Below are 7,935 nucleotides of genomic sequence, written 5' to 3'. Positions count from 1 at the left end.
TTGATGCTGTCTCCACTCACATTGTTTTGTTTCTTAAAGACTTGATTAGTTGTAAGTATTCGCATTCCAACCATTATTCATGTAAATTGAGTCTGTGTCTTTATATGCTCTGTTTGTGAACAGAATTCCCACTCACCTGAAGAAGGGGCTTGGAGCTCCGAAAACTTGTGTGGCTTTTGCTACCAAATAAACCTGTTGGACTTTAACCTGGTGTTGTTAAACTTCTTACAAGTTTTTTACACAGAGCGTGGTAGGTTTCTGGAACGTGCTGCCAGGGGTGGTGGTGGAGGCAGATATGATAAAGGGCTTTTACATAAGCACTTGAATATGAAGGGAATGGAGGGATATGGACCAAGGGCAGGCAGAAAGGATTAGTTTAATTTGGCGCCATGTTCAGCACAACATCGTGGGCCAAAGGGCCTGTTCCTGTGCCATACTGTTCTATGTTCTATAGCGTGCAGACTCCGCACAGACTGTGACCCAGGAATCGAACCTTGGCCCCTGTGCTGTGAGGCAGCAGCGCTAACCACTGTGCCGCCCTGTGTAATAACACTTCAAGTAGATAAAAGTATAACACTGCAGATGCCGAAAACCTGAAATTAAACCAGAAAGTGCTGGAAACTCTCAGCAGGTCTGGCAGCGCCTGTGGAGAGAAAAGAACAGAGTTTGTTTCAGTTCAAATCTGACTCTCCTTCGGAAATGGACCCTTTTGAAGGAAGGCTCACATTGAAAACAAAACGTTAACTCTGTTTCTTTCTCTACAGATGCTGCCAGACCTGCTGAGTATTTTTCTCCTTTATCCTTTGATGGGGTGTGCGTGTCTCTGGCTGGGCCACCATTTGTTGCTCAAATCTAACTGCCCTTGAACTGAATGGCTTGCTCAGCCATTTCAGGGGGCAGTTAACAGTCGAACTGTGGCTCTGGAGTCACATGAAGGCCAGACCAGGTAAAGGCAGCAGATTTCCTTCTCTAAAGTGAACCAGTGTTCTTTTTTAAAAGAGGCACAATTGTTGCCCTGGTCACAATCAATTAACTTTATATTCCAGATTATTTTTATTAATTTGAATTGAAATTCCACCAGCTCCCATGGTGGGATTTGAACCCATGTCCCCGGGGCGTGAGCCCAGGCCTTTGGAATACAAGCCCCTCGGCCATCATCTCCCCAGAAGTTTCTGTTATTAATTCAGATTCCCAGCAGGCTCCAAGGCTACTCCAGTCCTGTAGGGAAAGGGAACCAAAAGAGAAAATGCTGGAAAATCTCAGTAGGTCTGGCAGCATTTGTAAGGAGAGAAAAGAGCTGACTTTTCGAGTCCAGATGATCCTTTGTCAAAGTTGGAACTGGCAAATACACCAGTTCTGAAGAAGAGACAAACTTGACTTCAAACATTAAACCATAGAATCCTCACAGTGCAGAGGGAGGGGTTTCATCGACTCTCTGACTGAGGATCTTACACAGGCCCACTCCCACCTGTCTATACCCCTGATCCTGTGTAAGTACCATGACTACCCCTATCCTACATCTTGGGATACTTATGGGCAATTTAGCATGGCTAATCAACCCAACCTGCACATGTTTGGACTGTGGGAGGAAACCGGAGCACCCGGAGGAAACACATGCAGACAGAGGGAGAACATGCAAGCTCCACACAGACAAGTCACCCAAGGCTGGACTTGAACTCGGGTCCTGTGAGGCAGCAGTGCTAACCACTGTGCCAGTGTTCTGCCTTTAACTCTCTTTCGCTCTCCCCAAGTGCATGAAGGTGTAAGTAACGCTTACGGAATACTGACTTTTGTTGAGTGAAGAGATTTAAGGGGTGATTTGGTCTTTGTGCTCTTAGATTCACTCCAGTCTGTGCAAAATGGACTGCCAATTACAAAGGATGTTTTCTGTGTTGCAGCCATACCCACTGGTTAATTGTGATAATTAGTTAATTGGTTGAGAGCTTCAAATTTCTCGGTGTCCAGATCACCAGCAACCAGGCCTGGTCCCTCCACCAGGACTGGTGGAATCCCTCCTGAACTGTCGGGATTCTATGGTTCTCAAGGGCAATTCAGGATGGGCAATAATTGTGCACAGTGGTTAGCACTGCTTTCTCACAGCACCTGGGACCTGGGTTCGATTCCCAGCTTGGGTGACTGTCTGATTTGATTTGATTTCATTTGATTTATTATTCACATGTATTGTGTACAATTCTGGTCACCACACTACCAGAAGGATGTGGATGCTTTGGAGAGGGTACAGGAGAGGTTTACCAGGATGTTGCCTGGTCTGGAGGGTATTGGCTATGAGGAGAGGTTGGATAAACTTGGTTTGTTCTCACTGGAACAACAGAGGTTGAGGGGTGGCCTGATAGAGGTTTACAAGATTATGAGTGGTATGGACAGAGTGGATAGTCAGATGCTCTTTCCTAGGGTGAAAAGTCAAGTACTCGGGGACATAGGTTTAAGGTGCGTGGGGAAAAGTTTAGAGGAGATGTGTGAGGCAAGTTTTTTATACAAAGGGTGGTGAATGTCTGGAATGCGCTGCTTGGGGAGGTGGTGGGAGCTGGTACAATGGTGTAATTTAAAGGGCAACGAGACAAATATATGAATAGGATGGGAATGGAAGGATACGGACTCCGTAAGTGCATACGGTTTTAGTTTAGGCAGGCATCATGATCAGCGCAGGCTTGGAGGGCCGAAGGGCCTGTTCCTGTGCTGTATTGTTCTTTGTTCTCTTTGTATTAGTATACAGTGAAAAGTATTATTTCTTTCATGCTATACAGACAAAGCACACCGTGCATAGAGAAGGAAAGGAGAGGGTGCAGAATTTAATGTTACAGTCATAGCTAGGGTGTAGAGAAAGATCAACTTGTGCAGAGTCTGCATCTTCTCCCCATGTCTGCGTGAGTTTCCTCCGGGGCCTCTCACAGTTCGGAAAGACGTGCTGGTTAGGTGCATTGGCCATGCTAATTTTGCCCTCAGTGTGACTAGGGGATTTTCACAGTAACTTCATTGCAGTGTTAATGTAAGCCTACTTGTGACACTAATAAATAAACTTTAAACTTAAATGCTGGCAACGTCTCGAGAGCGAATATTAAAAACAAGACTGTGCAGTTGGAACTCTGCAATTATCCCGTTTGGAAAAGGATTTAACTCTCCCGGACACCAGGCTAGAGATTTGCCGGCTATTAATTAAATAACCAGATCAGTTGTATTTTAAGCTGAGCAATATACAAATTGCAGTAAAACCCGTTGCTTTGTTTTCATGAATGAATGCCGAACTTGTTTTCGATACTGACCACCGAGTGAATCAAATAATAAGAAGGCAGTTATCGACTTGCACCGGGTGCTGATTGGACATGATAACAGGGCTGCGGTGAAAGGCGGTTATTAATTTTATGTAGTCGAACAACCTGCAATATCCCAGACAATCAGAGTCCCAGGTGTACAAGGGATAGTGGACAAAACAGGGATGTTTTATACACCGACAGAGTTTACTAAATAATCCTGCAATGTACACAGCGCGGGGATCTGGACTGTTTAGATCAGTAGTAAATTAATTCAAGAGTTCCCATTCCGTGCTCTCTCTCTCTCTCGTTGACTCAGCTCTGTGTAAACCAGAATATTGGAGATTAATACAAAAGCAGGCATTAAGGAAGGAGTGTGTTTTGTAAATTGGAATAGTGACGGCCGGTTTATTTACAGAACAAAGTAATTAACTGTTGCGAATTTCTCACACTGTTACAGGGTTTGAACGGTGCTTATTTCGTTCGCTGCAAGGGGCGAGGCGGATAAAATGACTAATCTTAATTTAAATAGGAAAAGCGTTCAGAGAGAAAAATATATATATTCTAAACGGAAAGCGCTGAGGTTGGATCTGTAACTTTATTTTTTAAAAGTAGCACCGCCGCCCTCTCTTTGAGAATGGAAAGGTTGCTTGTTTATTTTGTAAGTTGTTTTATTTTAATTTTAGCATGGTTTGGGCTGGGTTCACAGCAAGAGGCAGACAAGGGAGGGGTGGGTGGGGGGAGAGGGAGGTGTTCCTCTCCCCAAAGGAAGGGACATTAATTGCTGGAGCAGAGATCGAATTCAAGCAGCAACTGAAACCACTCTGCAGCAACAATCTACAGAGATTTAAAAAAAGGGGTGTTGTGGGTGAAGGCGGGAGGGGGGGGGGGGGGCTACAATTCTGGCAACAACACACCCGGGGATAATAAAGACAAGTTAACTGAAACACGGATACAGTCGGGTTGAAATTGCCCCCTTTGCCCCGGGAACTGGCTTCGGATCGAATTCTAGCGACAGGAATTCGAAATAAGGACAGCAAAGGTTAATCTGGACTCGCAATGTTAACTCTGTTTCTCTCCCTCTCTCGACAGCTGCTGCCAGACCTGCTGAGTTTGTCCAGTTTATTCCAGATTTCCATAAAACAAAATGCTGGAGAAACTCAGCAATTCCTGTTTTTTGAACGGAAATCTGAACTAAACTGAATAAACTGTGGAGAGAGAGACAGAGTCAAAGGTGCGAGTCTGAATGAGCCTCTTGCAGTATTTTCTGTTTTCCTTTACAATTTCCAGCGTCCGCAGTATTTTGATTTTACAGAATTTTAATATTTAAACCTAATCAAATCAAAAATATTGGACAGAAATAGCAAATTATTATTTTTTCCAGCGGCCTTTTCACTGCGAGTGGATCAGGAAGTCTCACTGACACAGACTGCAGGGGATAACTTTGCTCACACTATTTTTATTCTCATATCGATTGTTCTAGACGGGCTGCTATATGGGATTGTTTCTCTCCCCCTCTATGCTTTTTTTGCACGTGACAATAACAACTTGCATTTATATAGCACCCATGACATATTAAAACGCCCTCCAAGGCACATCACACGAATCTCTTCCAATACAATGTGACACCAAGCCACATACAGAGGAGCGGTGACAGAAAGCTTCATCAAGGAAGGAGCATTTAAGACCAAAAGAGAAAGCGGTCTGGTCATCTGGACGCGAAATGTCAACCCTTTTCTCTCCTTACAGATGCCGCCAGACCTGCTGAGATTTTCCAGCATTTTCTCTTTTGGTTTCAGATTCCAGCATCCCAGTAATTTGCTTTTATTTGCTCCTAAATTTCAGCTCGAGAATATTTTTAGAACGGGTTTTGTATTGACCCTGTTACAGGGATTATTCAAATATGTTTCTTCACCAACATGCACCCAGGTGTCATTTCAGGAGGGGGACATCTTAAGCTAAAATGACACCTTCTACGATAGCGATAAATGGAACGAGCAAATACCTAATCAGATCACAAATAATTAACAGGGATTTCATAGCTTCATAGTGAGGGGATTTGAGTAGAGGAATAGGGATGTTTTAGTGCAATTGTATAGGGCGTTGATGAGGCCACATCTGGAGTATTGTGTGCAGTTCTGGTGTCCTTATCTAAGGATGTCCTTGGCTATAGAGGGAGTACAGCTAAGGTTTACCAGGCTGATTCTTGGGATGGCAGGTCTGTCATTTGAGGAGAACCCTGATGTGGAGATGCCAGCATTGGACTGGGGTGGGCACAGTAAAAAGTCTCACAACACCAGGTTAAAGTCCAATAGGTTTATTTGGCAGCACTAGCTTTCAGAGTCTCAAGCTCCTTCATCAGGTGAGTGAGCTCACTCACCTGATGAAGGAGTTTGAGACTCCAAAAGCTTGTGCTGCCAAATAAACCTGTTGGACCTGGCGTTGTGAGACTTCTTAATATGAGGAGAGGCCAAGTCGGTTAGGATTATATTCACTGGAGTTTGGAAGAGTGAGAGGGGATCTCATAGAAACTTATAAAATTCTAACAGGGTTAGACAGGGTAGATTCAGAAAGAATGTCCCCAATGGTGGGGGAGTCCAGAACAAGGGGTTATAGTTTGAGGATAAGGGGTAAACCTTTTAGAACTGAGGTAAGGAGAAATTTCCTCACCCTGAGGGTGCTGAATGTGTGGAATTCACGACCACAGAATGCAGTTGAGGCCAAAACATTGCCTGATCTCAAGGAGAAACTAGATATAGCTCTTGGGGCTAAAGGGAATCAAGGGATATGGGAGGAAGGGGGGATCAGGATATTGAATTCGATGATCAGCCATGATCAAGATGAATGGCGGGAGGAGGCTCAAAGGGCCGAATGGCCTCCTCCTGCTTCTAGTTTCTATGTTTCTAAACAATTTACACTGCATCCATAGGAACAGAAGTAGGCCATTCAGCCTTCTGATTCGATGAGATCATTGCTGGTCTGTACTTCAATCCCACTTACCCACTTTTGGCTCCATATCCCACAATATCCTAAACCCAATAAAAAAATCTGTCCACCTCATATGCAAAGCTCACCCAGCATTCGCAACCATCCAGGAGAAAGAATTTCAGACTTTTACCACCCCCCTCTGCATGAAGAAGGGCTTCCAGAATATTCTCCCATGTGGCCTAGCTCTAATTTTACAATTGCTGAAAAGAGACAGGTTGCCCAATCTTTGTGTCCCCTTTTTCCTCCTGCAGCATCAATTATTTTGTATGAAATTTGGTGTTCTTCCATTTGTCCTGATAATGGTAAGGTGAAAAGTTAATCCCTCTGCCCAGTGATATTCTGTACTATAACCTGAAAGTGATGCCCCGAGATTCTTGCTTCTCCTACAAGAAGAGAGTTTTGTTTTCTGTATCTCCTTCTTTCAAATCCAATTTACATTTTGAGCATGTTAGCAGTTCATTCCTTAATTTCCTATACTCAAAGGAAGACAGGGCGTGTTTATGTAACCTGCCCTCACAATTTAACCCCACTAAACCCCACCTCGGCCCCAAGGACCGTTTTAGAAAAACAATTGGGTTGCACAGTGGTTAGCACTGCTGCCTCACAGTGCCAGGGATCCAGTTTCAATCCCGGCTTTGGGTGCCTGTCTGTGTGGGAGTTTGCACGTTCGCCCCCATCCTGCATGGGTTTCCTCCGGGTGCTCCGGTTTACTCACACACTCCAAATATGTGCAGGTTAGGTGGATTGGCCTTGCTAAATTGTCCCCTTAGTGTCACAAGGTTGTGTAGGTTAAGGGGGTTAGCATAGGGGGATATGGCCTGGGTAAGATGTTCTGTCAGAGAATTGGTGCACACTTAAGGGGCTGAATGGCCTCCTTGTGCACTGTTGGGATTCTATGATTCTGTGAAGTCACTGATTATCTCTGGTGACAGGCCTGATCCATTAACCTATGATCAATGGTAATTACCAAAGAAAAGTTACAACACAGAAAGAGACCATTCAGCCATTGTGACTGCAACAGCCAAAAATATGAAAAAGAATACAAGCCACCCATTGGAATCCTACCTTCCAGCACTTGGTCTTGATCTTTGCCGGTTACAGCGCATTTGGGTTCAATCCAGATACCTTTTATTATATCTAATTTCTACCCAATTAACTCCAGCCACCTCTGTGCAAGAAACTACAAAGGGTTGTGAATGTAGCCCAGTCTATCACGCAAACCAGCCTCCCTGCCATTGGCTCCGTTTACACTTCCCACTGCCTCGGAAAAGCAGCCAGTATAATCAAGGACCCCACGTACCCCGGACATTCTCTCTTCCACCTTCTTCTGTTGGGGAAAAGATACAAAAGTCTGAGATCATGTACCAACTGACTCAAGACTTTTGAATGGACTTACCACATATTAAGCTGATCTTTCTCTACACCCTAGCTATGACTGAAAAACTATATTCTGCCCCCTCATCTTTCCTTCTCCCCTATGTACTCAATGAATGGTATGTTTTGTCTGTATAATGCACAAGAAACAATACTTTTCACTGCATCCCATTACAAATCAAATCAAATCAAATCAAAATTCAATGGCGAAGGGTGCCTGGAGTCAGAATCGGAGATTTAGCATGAGGGAATCATTCTTGAAGGAATATTTGGGCAAATTCTATCTTGGGCTCCCTAAAAACAT

The sequence above is a fragment of the Mustelus asterias genome, chromosome 14 (genome assembly GCF_964213995.1).
Source record: "Mustelus asterias chromosome 14, sMusAst1.hap1.1, whole genome shotgun sequence".
NCBI classification, from domain to species: Eukaryota; Metazoa; Chordata; class Chondrichthyes; order Carcharhiniformes; family Triakidae; genus Mustelus; species Mustelus asterias.
Note: the sequence above shows the minus strand (reverse complement) of the source record.